General features: G+C 35.6%; 1 protein-coding gene across 1 annotated transcript in view; it reads left to right on the plus strand.

The window, feature by feature from the left end:
- Nucleotides 1-7,374: 7,374 nt before the first annotated feature.
- The window catches only part of ZFYVE16 (zinc finger FYVE-type containing 16), a 60,002-nt gene continuing 47,998 nt past the window's right edge, over nucleotides 7,375-19,378 (plus strand). Inside the window, exon 1 of the mRNA XM_033111103.1 lies at nucleotides 7,375-7,584. The gene's annotated coding sequence lies outside the window, so the exon portion shown is untranslated. The remainder of the gene's footprint in view (nucleotides 7,585-19,378) is intronic.

A 19,378-nucleotide genomic window follows, 5' to 3' on the forward strand; every position in this document is an offset into this window, starting at 1 on the left:
AACTTCTTTGGGTAAGTACCAAAGAGTGTGATTGCTGAATCATATGGTAAAATATGTTTAGCTTTGTAAAAAAAACTGCTGAAATGTCTTCCCAAGTGGCTGTTGTACCATTTTGCACCCACCAGCGATGAGTGAGAGTTCCTGTGCTCCACATCCTCCCAGCATTTGATATTGTTAGTGTTCCAGATCTGAGCCATTCTAATGGGGTGTAGTGGTATCTCATTGTTGTTTTAATTTTCATTTCCCCAATAACCTATAATGTGGAGTGTCTTTTCATATGCTTATTTGACACCTGTATATCTTCTGTTGCAGGGTGCCTATTAAGATCTTTGGCCCATTTTTAAATTCTGGTTGTTTTCTTATTGTTGGGTTTAAGAGTTCTTCACACTATATTTTGAATAACAGTCCTTTATCAGATGCGTCTTTTGCAAATGTTTTTTTTCAGCCTGGCTTGTCTTCTCATTCTTTTGACATTGTCTTTTACAAAGCAAAAGCTTTTCATTTTTCAATTTAATTTTGAACACCACTCCTGATTACAGTATTCCGCACATGAAAATACCATTGCTTATTTAGTCATATTCCTGGGTTACTTCCGCTATTTTCCTATTCAAACATTCTTACAACGAACTTTCTTTGACATATCTTTGATATATGTTTCTTTAGGGTAAATAAGTAGAAATAGAATTTCTGGGTTATAAAGTATGAAAATTATTGTTATAGTAGACGTTTTTAATGTTTAAATTAAAATCTATTGTATGGTTTTAATGTTGGGCTTCAAATGCTCTGGTGAAAATATTTTTGTCCATGTAGCTTTGTGTTTATTTTATGTTATTTCCTTAAAGTACTAAAAGAAAAACTACTCATTCAAAGGGTATAATAATCTTGAGATCTCTTGAGACATAGCATTAATTTGTTTTCCAAAAAGATTATTTCAATTTAGAACCCATTTTACCATCCAATTAAACATTAAGTGTTATCATTAAAAATATATATTTTCCAATTTGATAGGGAAGAAATGGTGTGTTATTTTAATTTGTATTTCTGTGATAGTGAACATTTCATTGACTTAGTGATTAGTACATCTTTTTTTTTTTTAAATTGTCTTTTCATATCCTTTGTCTGTTTTATACGAGGTTGGACAATTAAGTTCATGAACATGTTGCAACAATGTTGCTCACCTTTTTTGATATCAGAGAGATTATTCATTATGAATTTGTACCAACTAGACGAACAGTTAACCAAGTTTACTATTTGGAAGTGCTGAAAAGGCTGCGTGGAAAAGTTAGATAACGTGAGCTTTTCACCAACAACTCATGGCTCTTGCATCATGACAATGCACCAGCTCACACAACACTGTCTGTGAGGGAGTTTTTAGCCAGTAAACAAATAACTGTACTGGAACACCCTCCCTACTCACCTAATCTGGCCCCCAGTGACTTCTTTCTTTACCTGAAGATAAAGGTAATATTGACATGAAGAACATTTTGATGACATTCAGGACATCAAGGGTAATACGACAACAGCTCTGATGGCCATTCCAGAAAAAGAGTTTCAAAATTGCTTTGAAGGGTGGACTAGGTGATGGCATCAGTGCATAGCTTCCCAAGGGGAGTACTTCGAAGGTGACTGTAGTCCACCCATTCAGCAATGAGGTATGCAGTACTTTTTTTAGGATGAGTTTGCGAACTTCATTGTCAGACCTTGTACTAGAGCCTTAGTGTTTTTCTTATCAGTTCACAGGGCAGGGCTTTTGGACACGCAACCTGTGTAGTCAGACTGGTCCCCACACTTAGAAAGGCCTCACCCTTAGTGTAATGCTGTGTTGTCACCATCTTGAAATTCTTAATAAATTTGAACAAAAGGCTCCACATTTTTCATTTTGCACTGGGCTCAGCAAATTATGTTGTCGGTCCTGTCAATTTGTATTAGCTTTATATATCACCACATTATCTACCTTTGCTACATATTACAATTTTTTTTCTTAAGGAAAACGAAACAATGTTTTCTTCAGCTTTTATTTTCTATGAATAAAAATACATGCTCATTGTAAATTTTAAATATTATGAAATATAGTATAGAAAGTGAAAGTAGCTTATACTCCTGTTTCTTAACAAAACTGTTAACTTTTGTGCAACATATTATGTATATTTCTCTAAATTTTAAACAACTTTTCACAATAATGACTATAACTCTTCAATTGGTTATGAGCAGTTTGCATGCCAGATAACCATTAGCCATCAAAGAGTTGTTTGCATGAAAATCAATCATCTGTTCTTCCACCACCTCCCAAAGAAAAACTTCCTCATATCCCTCTTCCATCAAAATAAGAATCTTCCTCCTTTGAGGACTACAACATACTTTCATTTACTACACTTTATGTGCAAACTGTGTTTATTTACTTTCAAACTTTATTTATTATATGATCTTGTTTTCATTGTTCTGTTAATAGATTTTTCCATTTGTGAAAATTGTTTGGGTATCTTGAGATGGGATAAACTATATCACCATTTTTTTTTCCCCATTAAATGCATGGCAATACCTTTATTTAGTGGCAGGATCTTCAGGAATGAATGAAAGTCATTATGAGACCTAAATATTATTATTTTTTTAGTATATTTTATAAAAATGAAGGATCCATTTGTATCCTGCCCTTATCATGGATGATAGTTCTCAAATTTTATAGCAGTATACATAACTCTATGGGTAACGATTTTAAAGCAGATTTTTGTTTGTAGTCCTGTTTAATGCAGCTAAGCTTTAAATACAGAGGGTGCCAAAAACATGTATACATATTTTAAGAAAGGAAAATTGTATTAAAACTGTAATACTCAATATATACCAATAACAAAAGATGACTACAAGTCACGTTTGATTTCTGCAATTACAAGAGGTACTCAAAGTGGTTACCATCAGTGTCCAGACACTTCTGATTATAGCGAACTATTGTGCAACGTTGACCAAAGTGTCCATTTGTATACATTTTCTTGGCACTCCCAGTATTATTTTTCTTCTAAAAAATTTCTTTTTTAGTGTTAATTAATTCCATTATGAATGCCTTTCTTCTAGACACTTTTCAATTTAATATGATCCATGGTTTCTGGGCTTATCACATATTTCTAGTAACTTGCGACTTAAAGGACATTCAAAGGCTGGTAGCATATGACTTGCTTCCAATCCATTGTAGAATGTTCCTCAAAGAATATGATATTTTTGCTCAACCTCACTAATCATTAGAGAAATGCAAATAAAAACCACAATGAGATATCACCTCACCCCAGTCAAAATGGCTATCATCAATGAATCAACAAACAACAAGTGCTGGTGAGGTATTGGAGAAAAGGGTGCACGGCTGGGATTGCAGACTGGTGCAGCCACTATGGAAATCACTATGGAGGATTCTCAAAAAACTGGGAATGGAAGTACCTTGAGACTCAGCAATTCCACTCCTAGGTATCTATCCAGAGAAATCCAAAACACTAATTCGAAAAAATTTATGCACCCCTGTGTTTATTGCAGTGCTATTCACAATAGCTAAGACATGGAAACAACCAAAATGCCCATCGGTTGATGACTGGATTAAGAAACTGTGGTACATTTATACAATGGAGCATTACTCGGCCATAAAGAAGATTGAAATCTTACCATTTGCAACAACATGGATGGACCCAGAGAACATTATGCTAAGTGAAGTAAGTCAAATGGAGAAAGACAAATACCATATGATCTCACTTATATGCAGAATCTAAAGAATAGAATAAATGAACAAACTAATCAGAAACAGTCTCAGAGATATAGAGGAAAAACTGAGGGTTGCTAGATGGGAGCGGGAGTGAGGATGAAGGAGAAGGTGAGGGGATTAGAAAGTACAATTGGTAACCACAAGATTGCCATGGGGATACGAAAGTCAGTTTGGGGAATATAATCAATAATGCTGTAAAGATTTTATAGGGTATCGGATGGACATCTGTTTTATTAGAGAGACCACTTTAGGGACGGTGTAGATGCCTGATAACCGTGATATACACCTGAAGCTGAAGCTGAATAATAATGAATGTCAACTATAATTTAATATATATATATAGTCATAAGAAGCAGAGTACTGCATAAGGAATAGAGGCAGTGGAAATGTAACGTCTGTGTGCAATGTCAGAGGGGTAGTAGATTGGGGGAGGGGGTTAACACTTTGTGAGGGGTATAAATCATAAATGTCTAACTATTATACTGTTTTGTACACCTGAAACTAGTAAAAAAAGGAATATGATATTTTTATATTTATGGGTGGATAATTATCGTGTGCTGAATCTTTGTCAGATGGCTGTGTATTTAATGTTTTATTTCAAATCGTTAAGTTTTGGTGCTCAAATCAATCTTAACATTCCTCTCTGTAAATAAGCAAAAAATAGCTACAATTCATATTTAAAGCTATGTACTTCCTCTTTTACTGTTCTGACACTGCACTCCATTTCTATTCTTAGGAAAAATAAAACAGGCAGGTCTTAGTGTGCTAAAACCACATCATAAAGCTGTTTTGCTTCATGGTCCAGGAATTCTGGTTCGTTTCCCTTCTCCCTCTGTTTGTCTAGCTCTTAAAAACAATCCCTCCTTTTGATTGCTTAATACCTCACCATAACCACAAATAAGTAAAGAATAATTTTAAACTTTTAATTTTCCGTGTTACTGGGGAAATCATTCACCAAGCCCACAGACTTTTAAAAAGATATTGTAGGAGTGAGGGATGAGTATATCATGTTGTATTTTCTTGGTTCAATTTTGCAAGATTTATTACTAAACAATTTAAAAATTTTAGTCTGATATTATAGACATTGACAAACATCTTTATTGAGGCTTCAAGAGATGTTTATCTCTAATGTGATAGAATAATGTGTGTTAGCAAGTATTATTTTCTTTTTTGCTCCATATCATTTCTGTCTGGTCATTAAATTTTTTTCCTCAATTAGTCATGCATATTGGATTAGCTTATCAATGGTTATTTTCCATGAGGTTATATTTTCTCTCTGTAGTAAATAAATATCTTGCAGTGAGAAATAGAATTTGAACAGAATAGATTTTAAAAGAGGAATCTTGAACCCCATTTATGAAAGCTTTGAGAGCTATTATTCCATATTTTTAATTTGTAGATAATATACACACACACACACACACACACACAAACACACGCACACATATATTTAGCTATACCTATAGACATTTGCCCTAGATGATTTAACTGTAAGCTTTATTAACTTCTTATTTTTCTCCATCCTATCAACTCATATTTTCCTATTGTATTCATTTTCATACTTTTTTTCCTCAATGAAAAATTTCTACATATAGAATGGACTTCCTCTTGTTTGCTACCCTAAACATGTTTCAATAGTTTTTTTAAGAGAAAACACTTTCCATACACTTTAGCCATGGGATTGTTTGCCTTTTCCCAAACAAAATCTTTTGATGAGTTGTTTTATAGTGTGAATTTAATTTATAATGTCAAATTATAGCATTTATTTTTAGCAAGTCAATCAGCAAGAACAAGGAGGCTGTTTTAATTAGCCCAAATATGAAATCAGGGTTTATAGATGGCCTTAACATATAATTTATGCCTGGATTTGTTTGGTCTATAAAGTGTGGAAAACATTCTGATTCACCCACATCCTGGCAGGTGTTTAATAGCTCGACATTCTGGACACTCTGAAATTAAACAAATGTCAGGGGAAGATTTATTCTGAAATGTATATAAAAAGTAATTATCTGGTAGCACAGGTATCAATTTGTTGATGACCTCCAGATATTTCTATATAATACATTTGAAAGTTCAGATTTTTAAAAAATTATGGTAAAATGCATATAACATAAAACTTACCATCTTAAGCATTTTAAGTGTACAGTTTTAGAAATGTTAAGTGTATTCACAGTGTTGCGCACACAATCTCCAGAACTCTTTTCATCTTGTAAAACGGAAACTCTATATTCATTAAATCACAAGTCTCTATTTCCCTCTCCCACCAGCCTGTGTCAACCACCCTTTTATTTTCAGGATCTATGAATGTGACTACTCTAGTACCTCATATAAGTGGAATCGTACAGTATTTGTCTTGTTGTGACTAGCTTATTTCACTTAGCATAACGTCCTCAAGATTCATCCGTATTGTAGCATTTGTTAGAATTCCCCCCCCCCCTTTTTAGGCTAAATAATATTCCATTGTATGTATATACTATCTTTTGTTTATTCATTCATCCTTCAACAACACGAGTTGCTTCCACCTTTTGGTTATAGTGAATAATGCTGCTATAAACGTGGATATACAAATATCTCTACCCCTGCTTTCAATTCTTTTGGGTGTGTACCTGGAGGTAGAATTACAGAATCACATGGTAATTCTATTTTTAAATTTTTGAGAAACTGCCATACTGTTTTATATAGTGGTTATACCATTTCAGATTTTTTGAAAAAATCATAGTCATAGTTTTAAGGGGAAATTCTAGTCAAATATTTGTGAGCCCCTAAAGAGCCTCTTTAGAAACTTCAGATTCTACAGAACTCGGTCTGAGAACCAGAGACTTAGAATACTCAGATCATCAGGCAAAGAATCCACATTTGTTGCTGGGGTCTCTTAGGTTTCACAGGCAAGGTCTGTTTCATGCTGATGGTGGTGTGTTTGTTAGTATAAAATCAATGCCTTATATTTACATAGCACCTTGAATTGAAAAGCACCATGTAAATAAATGAAGGTAGTTAAGAACCACTGTTTTGGTGGTCCAGGACCAATTTTGATTGGTGAATGTAATACTTTCCACAATTATGCACTGCATAATTACTTAGGCATTTCTATTTTAAATTGTACATTTAAATGATGAACTAGTAGTGATTGCTGCTCTCCTGTTTTTATTTTTACATATTTTTTTAAACTACTGATGCTAAATAACTTGAGAAGATTTGGGATTCATGCTAATTTTTATTTGAAAGAATGTTTCTCACAACATAGCTAAATTTTTTTAAAATACAGCTTTTTATGCATGCTTTTCAAGCTTGGACTAGTACATATCAATAATCATTCCACTGAATTAAAATATCAATAAAGAGAATAGGCACATATAATATTATAGGCCTAAACTCCAAGTACCTTTACTTTGCATTGGGATAAGCAATGATATAAAATTTATTTCTGATCATCTATGCTACTATAGGGATCAGGAGCACAGGTATTTTTAGAACAGGAGATGACCCAAGAATTTTTTTTTTGTATTAAAAAATGTGTAAGATTGTTGATTGTGACGTGTTTTTTTCAATTGGGGGGTGAAATCATAGGGTGCTTGTTTTTTACTCAACTATATATTATAATTCACTTGTCATTTCTTAACATATAGCAGCCAATACTGGAAGGAATTAGCAACAGTGAATGTCAGGCAGCAATGAGAAACCAGAATGGGATGTTAATTTGTCACAGAAAAATCCACAAAGTACAAATCTACATCTGGACATACCCAAATGTTACTTGTGAAATTAGGCCAAATTCCTACTGAGGATTTATAACCTACTGAAGATGAATGCCAGGTCTCAAGGACTTAGCAGCAAAAAGGAGAAAGGTAGGATCATGTTATACTTTCTATTCCAAATGAAATCTATTCTTTCCTCATTTATTGTTAACTCTCACTTGAAATCCTAGCCTCAGCACTTCTTTGGTTCATACTTAGTTTCCATTTTAGTTTCTTTGGACATGGTGCTTGGAAAATAATGTACAAACTTGTGTGTGCACGCCCTCATGTTTGTGAGCAAACAAGGCAGTGGGATGCTGTTTGGATTTAAATTTTGTGGTGCCAGGGGCCTGACTCCATTATAGCCCATGTTCCTTTGCTAAAAGTGGCGGCTTCTCTTAGGAAGCAGCTTCCTCTACTCAAAACAGAGGTTCAGTAATTAGGCAAAACAGCTGCTTTGGTTTTGTTTCTCCGTATTTTGTGGAATAAATGGAAGTACCTGTTCTGGATTAACTTCATTGTGGTGCTCAAGGGATATTGAAACACATGATTGCTTTTACATGATAGAATTAACGACTTAATTAGATTTTGTTTCCATGGTTCAAGTTTATAAATAACAGTCGGAATGATATGTGAAGAACGTACCTAATCAAGACACAGTCAGTTCCCTATGCTTGTACATAGTATTTCCTACATTCCTATATCTTTCATGTGGTCCTAAAAGCACTATGTAGGTATAAAATAAAAGCTTTTTGTGTTTATGAACATCACAAGGATTAGCAAATACTGACTAATGTGAAGGTCGGCATGGAGTGTGTTAGCAAATGGAGTGGGGTAGTGGAAAGCGCTCTTAACAGACAGATATAAATGTGAAGCCAAGTCTCACCACTTAGGAGCTACATAATCTTGTCATGTTACTTCACTTCTCTGTGTTTCAGTTTTCTCCTCTGACAAATAGGGAGTAGTAACTATGTCACGCATAGCGGCCTGCTGGGTCTCAGCTCCCGCTCCCAACACAAGAACGCAGGACACAGTGAGGCCAAAAAGGAACACCAACGGAGCCATAGATAGAGGAGTCACACCACTATAGTCTTGCTGGAGGCTGGGTTGGAGACACAGGAAGCAGGAGCCACATGATCCACAACCTGCCATCCACTTGTCTCTCTGCCAACCCACCTCACTTACCAGCTGCAATCCGCTGTGCTAACTGCACTCCACCGCTTGGTAGCTCAGCCCCCATCTTCTTGCTAGCCCCCATCTGCTGCTAGCGTAGCCACGGCAGTTATATTAGTGGCCAATGGCTCACTGGTTACAGTGTTACAGTTGACAGCCAACTAGCCACAGCTGATGGCCATCCAATCACAGTTGATGGCCATTTACTACCTGAGCCAGCACCTTTCCACGTGAGGCCGAGAGCCTGGAAACTGCATTCCTGGCTCTGTCCCCACAAACTATCTTGCAGGTTATTGTGAAGATTTGAGAAAATATTGGTGAAGTGTCTCGCTCAGTATGCAACACTCCATAGGTATTGGCCAAAACAGAAGCTGCTATGTCTGCTCTTGAAAAATAAGCTCTTACGTGATTCTAAAAATATTTCACTTTTTATAGAAGGTAGACAATTTTATTTTAAACTTTCAGAGTAGATATGAAAGCAAACAAATATTAGCAATGCATTGCGGGGTAAAGTCTGGTTATAAGCATAAACCTAGAGCAAGTATTAACAGCATAAGGTGGGAATTTGAAACGTGGCACTACTGTTATGGTCCAGGCAGGAAAACAGAACTGGTGTATTTTAATAGAGAAAATTTAACGTGGGGAGACTCATCTTAAACATGAGAGGAGACCTGAGAAGGCAATCAGAGGTCAGTGAAGCAACATAGAGCTTAGCAACAGAGGAAACAGATATTGCTCCCACAGCCAGAGGGACAAAGGGGTGGAACCAGAGCTTAGGAGGCCTGGAGAGAGATGGAACCATGATAGAGATGGACCCCTGCCTGAGATGTCACACAACCCACAGAGAGAAAGGAGGAGAAATATACTGGTTTTCCCACTTCTCACCCTTCAGTCTCTGGTCATTGTTTCCTCAGTGGTCCATCCTAATTAGAAACCAGTAAATGCTGTTTCAGGCTCTTGTTAAAGAGCCTGGGACGGGATTTTAGAGGGATCAGAGCCCTGTAGTACAGAGCAGAACAGGGGAAGGGCGAGGAATGGGTCCGAGGACAAATGGGGAAACAGCCAGCAGAGTGACATTCAGTTATTTTCTGAGAAATTATTTGTATGGCCTGAGACAGAATTGTTGGCAGAGAGTTTATTGCATTTGCTTTTTTCTTTTTCTCACGGTCAGTGCCCTCCCTCCCTGTATTTGGTGAAGGGCAGTTCTAAGGTAGTGAGATCCAAAACTGTGATTAGACCGGAAGGAGGCTCACAGGTACCACAATTCAGAGAACTGTGGTCAGGTCCAGAACAGAAAACTATGGCAGGAAAAAAACAAAGGCAAGTAATGGTTTATTAGTCCAAACAGATAAAATAGATTCTTTACTGGCAATGGATCAAAAATCAATATTAGTGAAACAATCTGCAGTAGACTAGAGATCATGGTGGTTTGCACAAGATGGTGAGAAGTGGATATATTTTAAGGGTGGAGCCAAGAGGATTTACTGATTGTAAGTGTGGGGTGGGGGGAAAGAAGGGTGAAGGGTGATTCACAAATTTATCCTGAGGAACCAAAAGAATAAATTTGCCATTTATCGAGATGAGCAAACTGAAAAAGAAGGTTTGGGAGGATAACAAGAGTTTGGTTTATGATATGCTTAATTTTAGAACATTTTGTTTTCAAAAACTCTTTTTAAAACTGCCATTTTTGTTTGTTTGTTTGTTTATTACATAATGCAGGAGGGTCAGTGCTGAAACCAGGGAAATTATTAAGTGAAAGCTTACACATCTAATGTGAAACCCCATCTTGCTTCCCTCCTTTGATTCTGAGGAAGATGGAAGCCAAGATTTACTTCCTCCCTTTCCTCCCTTTCCCCAGCCCCAAGAGATTGGTATGCTACTCACTGGGGAAATTGACTAGCTCAAGAGAAAAATCCCTGCAGATACTAATAATTAGAGATTTTCCACAGGAACATCGGAGTCCACAATCACTCCAAAGTAATTCCTTACAAGTTTCCAAGCTCTGACCATGCACACTTCCATCATATTTTTCATTTCACAAATTATATGTGAATGTACGGTTAAAAATCACAGGCTTACCCTAGCCAGTGTTAGGTCCTGGGAGAGACTGGATGCCAGGAGACCCCAATTACTCCTCAGCCTCAGAATTCAGGCAAAAATTCAGGCAAGAATGTTTACTCCTGGTAAACATTCTTTCAAAAACACTTGGGGTACATCCAGTTCATAGCCCCATTATGCACCCCATAGCTAAAACACAGAAGTAACCCAGTGTCCATCGATGGATGAATGAATAAACAAAATGTTGTACACACATGCAATGAAATATTATTCAGCCTTAAAAAGGAAGGATATGCTACAACATGGAAGAGGCTTGAGGACATTATGCTAAGTGAAATCAACCAGCCACAAAAAAGACAAATACTGTAAGATTCCACTTAAATGACTTAGTGGTTAAAATAGTTGAAATCATAAAAACAGAAAGCATAATGGTTTTTGCCAAGGACCAGAAGGAGGGGAGAATGGGAAGTTAGTTTTTAAGGGGTATAGAGTTTCAATTTTACAAGATGAAAAGCATTATGGGGATGGATGGTGGTGATGGTTGCACAACAATGGAATGTATTTAATAGCAGTGACCTGTACCCTTAAAAATGGGTCAGATGGTAAAAACAAAACAAAACAAAAACCAAAAAACAGTTAGGGAAAGAAAACACTTGAAACTTCTGAAGAAGAGTAAAGAGGAGTTTATATAATGGCAGATGTTCTCCAAATTGCTTTTGAGCAATAATTGATCAAGAAAAAGAACAAGGCATCAAAATTGGCACAAATGGAAGAAATGTGTAGAAAGAAAACCAGAACAGATAAATTAGTGGCACCTTAAAGGGGGTGGTAAAATATTATTCTAGTGAAAATGATAAAGTATAATTTTTATATTTTTATCATTAAACATAAGTATGTTTATTCAGTTGTGCTCAGTTTAACCAATGCTACGATTATGTTTCACATACAATTGTGATCCACTTAACCAGATAATGTCTATGGGTAGAATAATAAAGGAAGTCATTGGAGGTCAGCTGCCAATGACCTATTGTAATAATGAAATCATCTTTTCAAATTAACAACAGAATCACTGCTTTATACTCTATTGCCTCATGCAAACAATGCCAGGTTTAGTGGGGAAAAAGTAACAAAAGACATAGATGATTTAAAGAGAACTCCTCAGAAAGAAATAATATTGATAATGGTGATGAAACCCACAGTTGAATTTATTTATCTACTTTGTTTAGCCAGTACTGAATGTACTGAGACTCTGGAGGGAACTTTAATGGCTGAGAGAAAATAATCTTGACTTAAATTTTTAAAAAAACCATTCTCATTAAAAATGAAATAGTACTAAAGGTAGGAGAAGAAGGAGTATATAAGAACTCTCTGTACTTTTTGCTCAATTTTTCTTTAAATCGAAACTGCTTTAAAACATAAAGTCTAATTAATTTTAAAACATTTTCATGAAATAGACCTTTTAAAAATACTTTCAGCTTTATAAACCTACCAAATTTTTATGGCAATTTTGGGGGTAATTTTATGGCAAAGCTTTTTTGCATTACATTTCCTAAGAAAAATATAAAACAGCATGGGAGAATAAAATTACAATTGAAGAGGTCTTGCAATTTAAACGAAGCAGGACATATTCTTTAGAGATTTTGTTTTTTGCTAAGTCTTCAATACACAAAACCAATTTTACTTTATTCAAAGAACACATGATGTGTAAATTAGTAATGTAAATCAAGTCACAATTTAAATCTATCCATTGATCATTTTCAAGAAAGATTAAACTGAAATTTGGAATATATTTAAATGTTTGCTATTATAGTATTCAAATTCTGAGAAGATAATTCTAAATATCTTATTAAATTTCTTTTAACCCTAACTCCAAAATTTTTATGTATTTACAATGACTCTCTGCAATGATAAATTTCCTTTACCATTAAAAAAAATACATTAATGCAGAAGAAGAAAAGAAAATCTTTCCTTAAAAGATTTTGTGTGGCTTATCCAAAAAGAGGTCTATCATTTATCTATCTGTCTGTCTGTCTATCTATCTATCTATCTATCTATCTATCTATCATCTATATGTTTAGATACAATAAAATAGATAACCATGAAAAAAGGTAAAAAGATAATCATAATGCCTATATATTAATACTTAGTGTGGTTGATCATTTGATTTGCTTAGCAAATTTAACTTCTTGACAATCAGGACCAAACCAAATAGGACAAAACCAAGAGTTTTCACAACTTTCAGAAAAGAAGAATACCTATTCCTCAAGACATACATCTAAAATGACTTTGTTTTGCTTAATAACAAAAATAAGCACAAATTTTATATGACTTTTACTTGTAATAACTTTGATCAAAGCTGGGCGTATAACATTAAAACTCAATTCAATATTGGTGATTTTGCAGTGGACTATGTAGTTCAAGTTTGCCTTCTCGGAATCTAATTAAATCCAAGGAAGAAAACATTACCTTAAATGACTCCTCAAAAACTTCTTCTCTCAGCTAAGGTTTTGATATGAGTTCAACAGCAGAAAATTCAAAAATAAATTCGGAGGAAGACCCAGGGCTGCTGGTAGAGATGAATGCAGAGCCACAAGCTTTGGAAGGCCCATGGGTTCTGATTGGGAACGGGCATGTTAAAAGGCTGTCGTGTCTGCATATTAGTAGGTTATAGAAATAGGTATCAGTAGGCAAAGGCAGGGATTTTCCTTAAAAACTAAATTTGGATTTCCTCTAATGATCACTTGCTATCTCAGTGTTCCACACCAGAACACGCACAACCAATCATTTTGGTCTGAAAAGAAATTCATACCAAATGTAGACAAATGTCAATAATGTCCCATGGAGAATAAAACTCTGAGAGGGATAGCTCAAATATATCTCAGTTTTATTAAGGTATCTGTGGTATATTGAATTCTTCTTGAAGCTTTTGAAGTACTTCCTTGTTACACTGGTCATTTAATCTTTACAACAATCTTGTCATGCAGGTATCACTATCCTTATTTTATAAATGACTAAACTAAGACTCATTATATCAACTTATACTTATCCTTAGAAGGCTTTGAAGTTGCTATTTGTGTACATATAATTATGCATGTTGCGAATACATGTGCATATTTATACAGATGAGGTGTATATTCATTCTCAACTATATTTTAAAATTCTCAATAAAAGACATTGTCTTTAGTTTCTTTTCTTAAATCCTCAATATGTAGGGAATGTGTCTGAGAAACAGCAAAACCCTAATTATTTATGTTGGTTGACAGTTTAAAGAATGAAAGATTAAACATTATGATGATAAGCAATAATAATTTTTTTCTCTCTAAATATAGCAATAGAGTCTGTGGTTTACTGACAAGTGCACACATTTTTAAAAAATGTCTGTGCATTCAGATAAATAATTGAAAAAGCAGCTTTGGCTAATCAAAGACAAGTTAGTCACTTGCTTGCTCAGGCAATGAAAGAAAAAGTAAATACTGCAAAACATAATAAAGATTACATTGTAGATGTAATTTTGAGAATCCTCTGCATATGATGACAATTGATAATTCGTAGATAAGTGAATTCATCTATTGTAGTGGTGGAGAAGAGAAGGGTTTAGAACTGAGCTCTTAGAAGATCCATCATTTTGTGTTCTGATAGAGCAGAAGCTTAAAAAGAGATTTATAAGGAGCTTCTGAAAGAGCGGTGTGTCATGGAATCCAATGGAAGAGAGGGTTTCAAGAAAGAGGAAGTTTCTTTGCTAGATGCTGAGAAGCCAAGAAAGATGACAGAAAAACGCCTAATTAGTTTAGTTTCATGGGGGTCACTGTTGGCCTTAGCAAGAAAAGTGGAAAAATTAAGGAGAAGAAATTCTGGATAAGGTTGAAGATGTAAAAAGGCGTTGAGAAAGTGAGTTGGCTACAGCAGACAGTCTTCCTAAAAAACATGACTAGGGAGGGGAAGCGGGGTGGTTTTTGTCTTTGACTTTGAAGGTGAAGATTATAGATTATACACTGACAATGTAATCATTCATAATGTGTTCCCGTGTGGCTGAAAGTCTGCCTTTATTCTGGAGTTACAATAATCATGCAGAGCCTGCTCAGATCCAGGCTATTTGATGAAATAGTACTGTATTCTTGCAACAAGGGCTCTCCCAGTCACACCTTGGTTCAAATAGAGTGTGGCAGAAACTATTTCTTCCCAGTATCCATTCTCCCATTAGAATTTTCAGCTGGGCACAGGGCCTGCCCAAATAAAGACAGTTCACCAGTCTTCCTTGCAATTATATGTGGCCAGGAGAATAAGTTTCGACCAAGGGATGTAAGGAAGAGTATCCTGTTGCAGCTTCAGAGACCCTTTAAGGAACAGCTTACACTAATCCTTTGACCCACGACGCCTCTTTCCTCCTTCCTGCTGGTTGAGATATGGACCTGATCATTGAAGCTAAAGTAGTCAACTTGGAACACGAGGTGACCTTCGAGAATAGAGGCCACGGATGATAGAGCGAAAAACTAGAAGGATCTGCAGTCTGTGTTGACTTCATAAAACAGAGTTCCATGACAGCCTTAGTCCACTTGTATCTGGATGTTAATGCCAAGGAAAAATAAGCATCTAGTTTAATCTGTTGCTATTTTGGGGGCTACTAACACCCTTAGCCAAATCTAAATCTAACTAATATATAGAAGGACAGCAAGAAAAGCCCAGACTGTAATAGAAATGACAAATCATCATTGAAATGAAAACAGATTAAAAGTCACCGAAGAAAATTCTATTTAGGAAAAATAAAGGCATTAATTTAAGACCAGGGATACTGTCCAGGAGTCCTTGATGTTGAGAAGGAAATGACCAGGGAAATGACCATAATAGGGAGAAAATGCCACATGAGGAAATATGGTCCCATGTTATCCAGTTTCCTTGTACATCACTGGTCAATTACTCTTGAAAGCTTTCCCTTAAGAGGAATGCTGAGGCAGATAATTATTCCCTTTTCCTATCTAATGTATACTTTTATACCTTCTTTGAACCTGTTTGTGTGTGTGTGTGTGTGTGTGTGTGTGTGTGTGTAAATCTTAACTATATGTAGTATGTATATCACAAGAGTCCGTATGGTTCTATTGGTTTTTTGTTTGTTTGTTTGTGTTTTTAATATTAAGGCAAATTGTAAAGCATGCAGGAAAGATTCTTCTGGTAATCACTATTTCTCTTTCTTGATTTGCAGAAGTCAAAGAAAATTTTATGAAAGAAAATACAACTTTAAACTGACTGAAAAAAATCTGTTACCAAAAAATAAGCTGATAAAAACACATCATCTCTGATAATAGAGAACAGGATTTCCATTCTATTTATATGTTTTTTATTGAGAGATCACCATTATATAACTACATATAACGGACATGAATTTATTTCACAATGCCAGGAGACAAGAAATATCACATTCCCTTATTTCCTCCAACAAATGTAATCTATTCTGAGGTTGGAGGGAAACTTCAACCAATCATTTTTGGGACTCCCTTCTCTTTCTCGGTGAGATCCTGCAACAATCCTGGGCTTCTGTAACGTCAAAATCAGGACATTGAGCTCTCCTTTGTTCTCCGTGGTTGCCATCTTTGCCATTGCTCTGTTGACTGCAGGATGCTGCTGTGGAGCCCTGCAGCCTGCCTCTGGGGCACTGAAGATCAGGCAGGCTCAGAGATACATCTCACAGGGGATCTTCCCACTGACTTCAGACTGTACCTCTCAGTGCCAAGTTCCAGAGAGGGTCACTGCATGCCTGCGCGCCTTGGTCTCTGCCACCCAGTGGTGGACTCCTTGTCTTTTCCCCAGCCGAAGAAAGCTAAAACTCTTTCTCCCAATGTTTGGAAACATGATCTCTTTTTTTGAATATACATGAGGAAAGGAGATGACAACCCCAGTTCTTATTTTTCCCTCCTAATTATGCAGTGTTAAACTTACGTAACTCAGAAAGGATGTTAACCTTTGTTTTGAGCTTGTTCTCACAAAATATCGTGATTCAAGTGAGTAACAAGTAAAATAATTAGTTTCACTTCACTGATTTGAATTTCGGTTCTTTTTCTGGCTCCAGTTTACATGTTAACTGGCAGTGGAATTAGATCACTAACAGTTGGTTCTTCTCTCTATAAATTGACTGATATTGTCAATTTCATCTTAACACATTTGCTCTCTCGTGAGTTTTCTTGTGCCAGCTCCAAACACAAAATTGGTGTGACTGTGTACGAATATGATATGCCTGTATCTTTGAAATTTTTGTAGATGATTTCAGTTTTGCTTATCCTTAGATATATAAAAGCGACTACTAATTTTGAAAAACATTTCTTACTGACCTGTTTTATGACTTGATAGAAAAAAGTAGAAATCTAACATTAGAATTGTAAGTAAATCCTAATCTGATTTAAATTTAATTATGATTCCTTTGACTATTTTAATAATATTTTTAGAATTATGATTATGGCAATAGATATGACACGGGTTTATTATGGTATTAAACAATGGAATTAACAATGGTGAAAATTCTTAAATTTGTTTACAAAAATAACAAAAGGACGCGTGAACTGGTTTAGTATCGTATATACACATTATATACATCCCGCCAACCACCATTGGTCTTATTTCGAGGCTAAAAGGGAACCAACACATTCTTCTGAAAACTGTCAGTAAAGTAAAAGGTCAGTGATTTAACGTCCCTTTTCCTGTATGAACAATATTTCAGGAAAACTAAATAGTTGTTGAGGGAATTTCTTATTGTACTATACTCACCCTTCTTCTTCTTGAGGTACATCGGTGGAACCATTCCATAAATAAGATGGCTGTCACCCACACTTTCTTGTTATGATGCCAGAACACAGACAGATAATTTTTGTTTTTGCGAGCAAGTGGGTGTTTCATTCTGTACAGTACACCTGGCTTTATCATAAGCTCTGCAGTATTGCCACATCATGCCAGATAATCGGTCCTTCCATGTTTGTTTGTTTGTTTTATATTCTTCCATGTTTTATGCCCCGGAGTCTCCTTTGCACTTTTATGAATGTAGGTTCTATTGGACGTCTTCTTCAAAAAGAGCCTTGTTTCATCACAATTGTGTCTTACTTTGGATGGTATTCTTTCTCCTTAATCAACTTCTTCAAAACTGCCAGGAATGGGGCAGCAGCTTCTTCATAGGCAGTCACAGCCTTTCTAGTAATTTAGATATTTTTCAGTCCAAATCTAGTCCTGAATCTGTGTAACCATCCCTTACTTGCAGTACATGGCTTGGTGTCATGTCACTAGTTTCGGGGGATCCCTTGCTGAAGCCAATGTGTAGGCTCAATGCTTTCTGGTGCAACACTTTGCCATCATTGGAACATGTTTTCTGTTCATGTCACCCACCCACAAATCTCATGACTTTTCCATCTTAACTAAGCAACTTATCACTCACCATGGCCGTAAATTTTGTAGTTTGAGGTTCAACAGCAAAACGAGCACAGATTTCTTTTTCCTTCTTCACAATTTCACTAATGGAAGATTCGTTCTTACTATAGATCTTAGCAACCTCCTCATACAATTTTTTTCTTTCCTTGTTAGGTCGAAAGCTTTCACCTTTTCACTTAAAGGAATCATTTTATGGCTTCTCTTTGGCATACCTGAATTGTCAACATCATCACTCTTGTGTTTTGGGGCCATTATTTAGTAAAATAAGGGTTACTTGGACACAAACACTGCAATACCTTCACAGTTCATCTAATAACCAAGATGGTAGCTACCGTGTTTCCCCGAAAATAAGACCTAGCCGGACAATCAGCTCTAATGCATCTTTTGGAGCAAAAATTAATAAGCAAAAATTAATTATAGTAAAATAAGACCGGGTCTTATAATATAATATAATATAATATAATATAATATAATATAATATAATATAACATATATAATAAATATAATAAAATAAAATATAGTACTGGGTATTACACTAATTTTTGCTCCAAAAGACACATTAGAGCTGACTGTCCGGCTAGGTCTTATTTTTGGGAAAACATAGTATATGACTGACGGGCATATACAACACGGATATGCTGGACAAAGGGATGATTCATGTCCCAAGCGGGATGGAACTGGACGGCACGATATGTCATCATGCTATCAGAACAGTGCTCAATTTAAAATTTATAAATTGTTTCTTTCTGTAATTTTCCATTTAATATTTTCAGACCACTGTTGACCGTGGGTAACTGAAACTGTGTAAAGTGAAACATGGACAAGGGGAGGACTACCGGACCACTTATGAAGTAGCATTGCCAAAAAATGGAACCTGTCAAACTAGGCCTCTAGATCTAGCTAATAGTTTATAGGCAACATAGGGGCAAGAGAAACATGTTAAACGATACCATGGGGAGCTGGGTGCAGAAAAATCCAAATACTGAAAATTCTACAAGTCAAAGATATGATTTATCAAAAATTAAGTTGCAAGGAACAAAAAAGAAAGTAATATTATTACACCCTCCAACCAATCTCAACATGTGTGACTTTAGTTGGATTTTGACTCCTACAAAGTATTTCAAAATTATAACATTTTGAAACAATTGGAAATATGAACACAAGTGCCCAAATACTTAGCATTATTGAATAATTATTGTTAAATGTTTCAGGTGTGATAATGGTATTGTTATGCTTTTGTAAAAAGCTATTTTCTTTAGAGATGCATATT

This window comes from Rhinolophus ferrumequinum, chromosome 7, assembly GCF_004115265.2.
Source record: "Rhinolophus ferrumequinum isolate MPI-CBG mRhiFer1 chromosome 7, mRhiFer1_v1.p, whole genome shotgun sequence".
In the NCBI taxonomy this organism is placed as follows: domain Eukaryota; kingdom Metazoa; phylum Chordata; class Mammalia; order Chiroptera; family Rhinolophidae; genus Rhinolophus; species Rhinolophus ferrumequinum.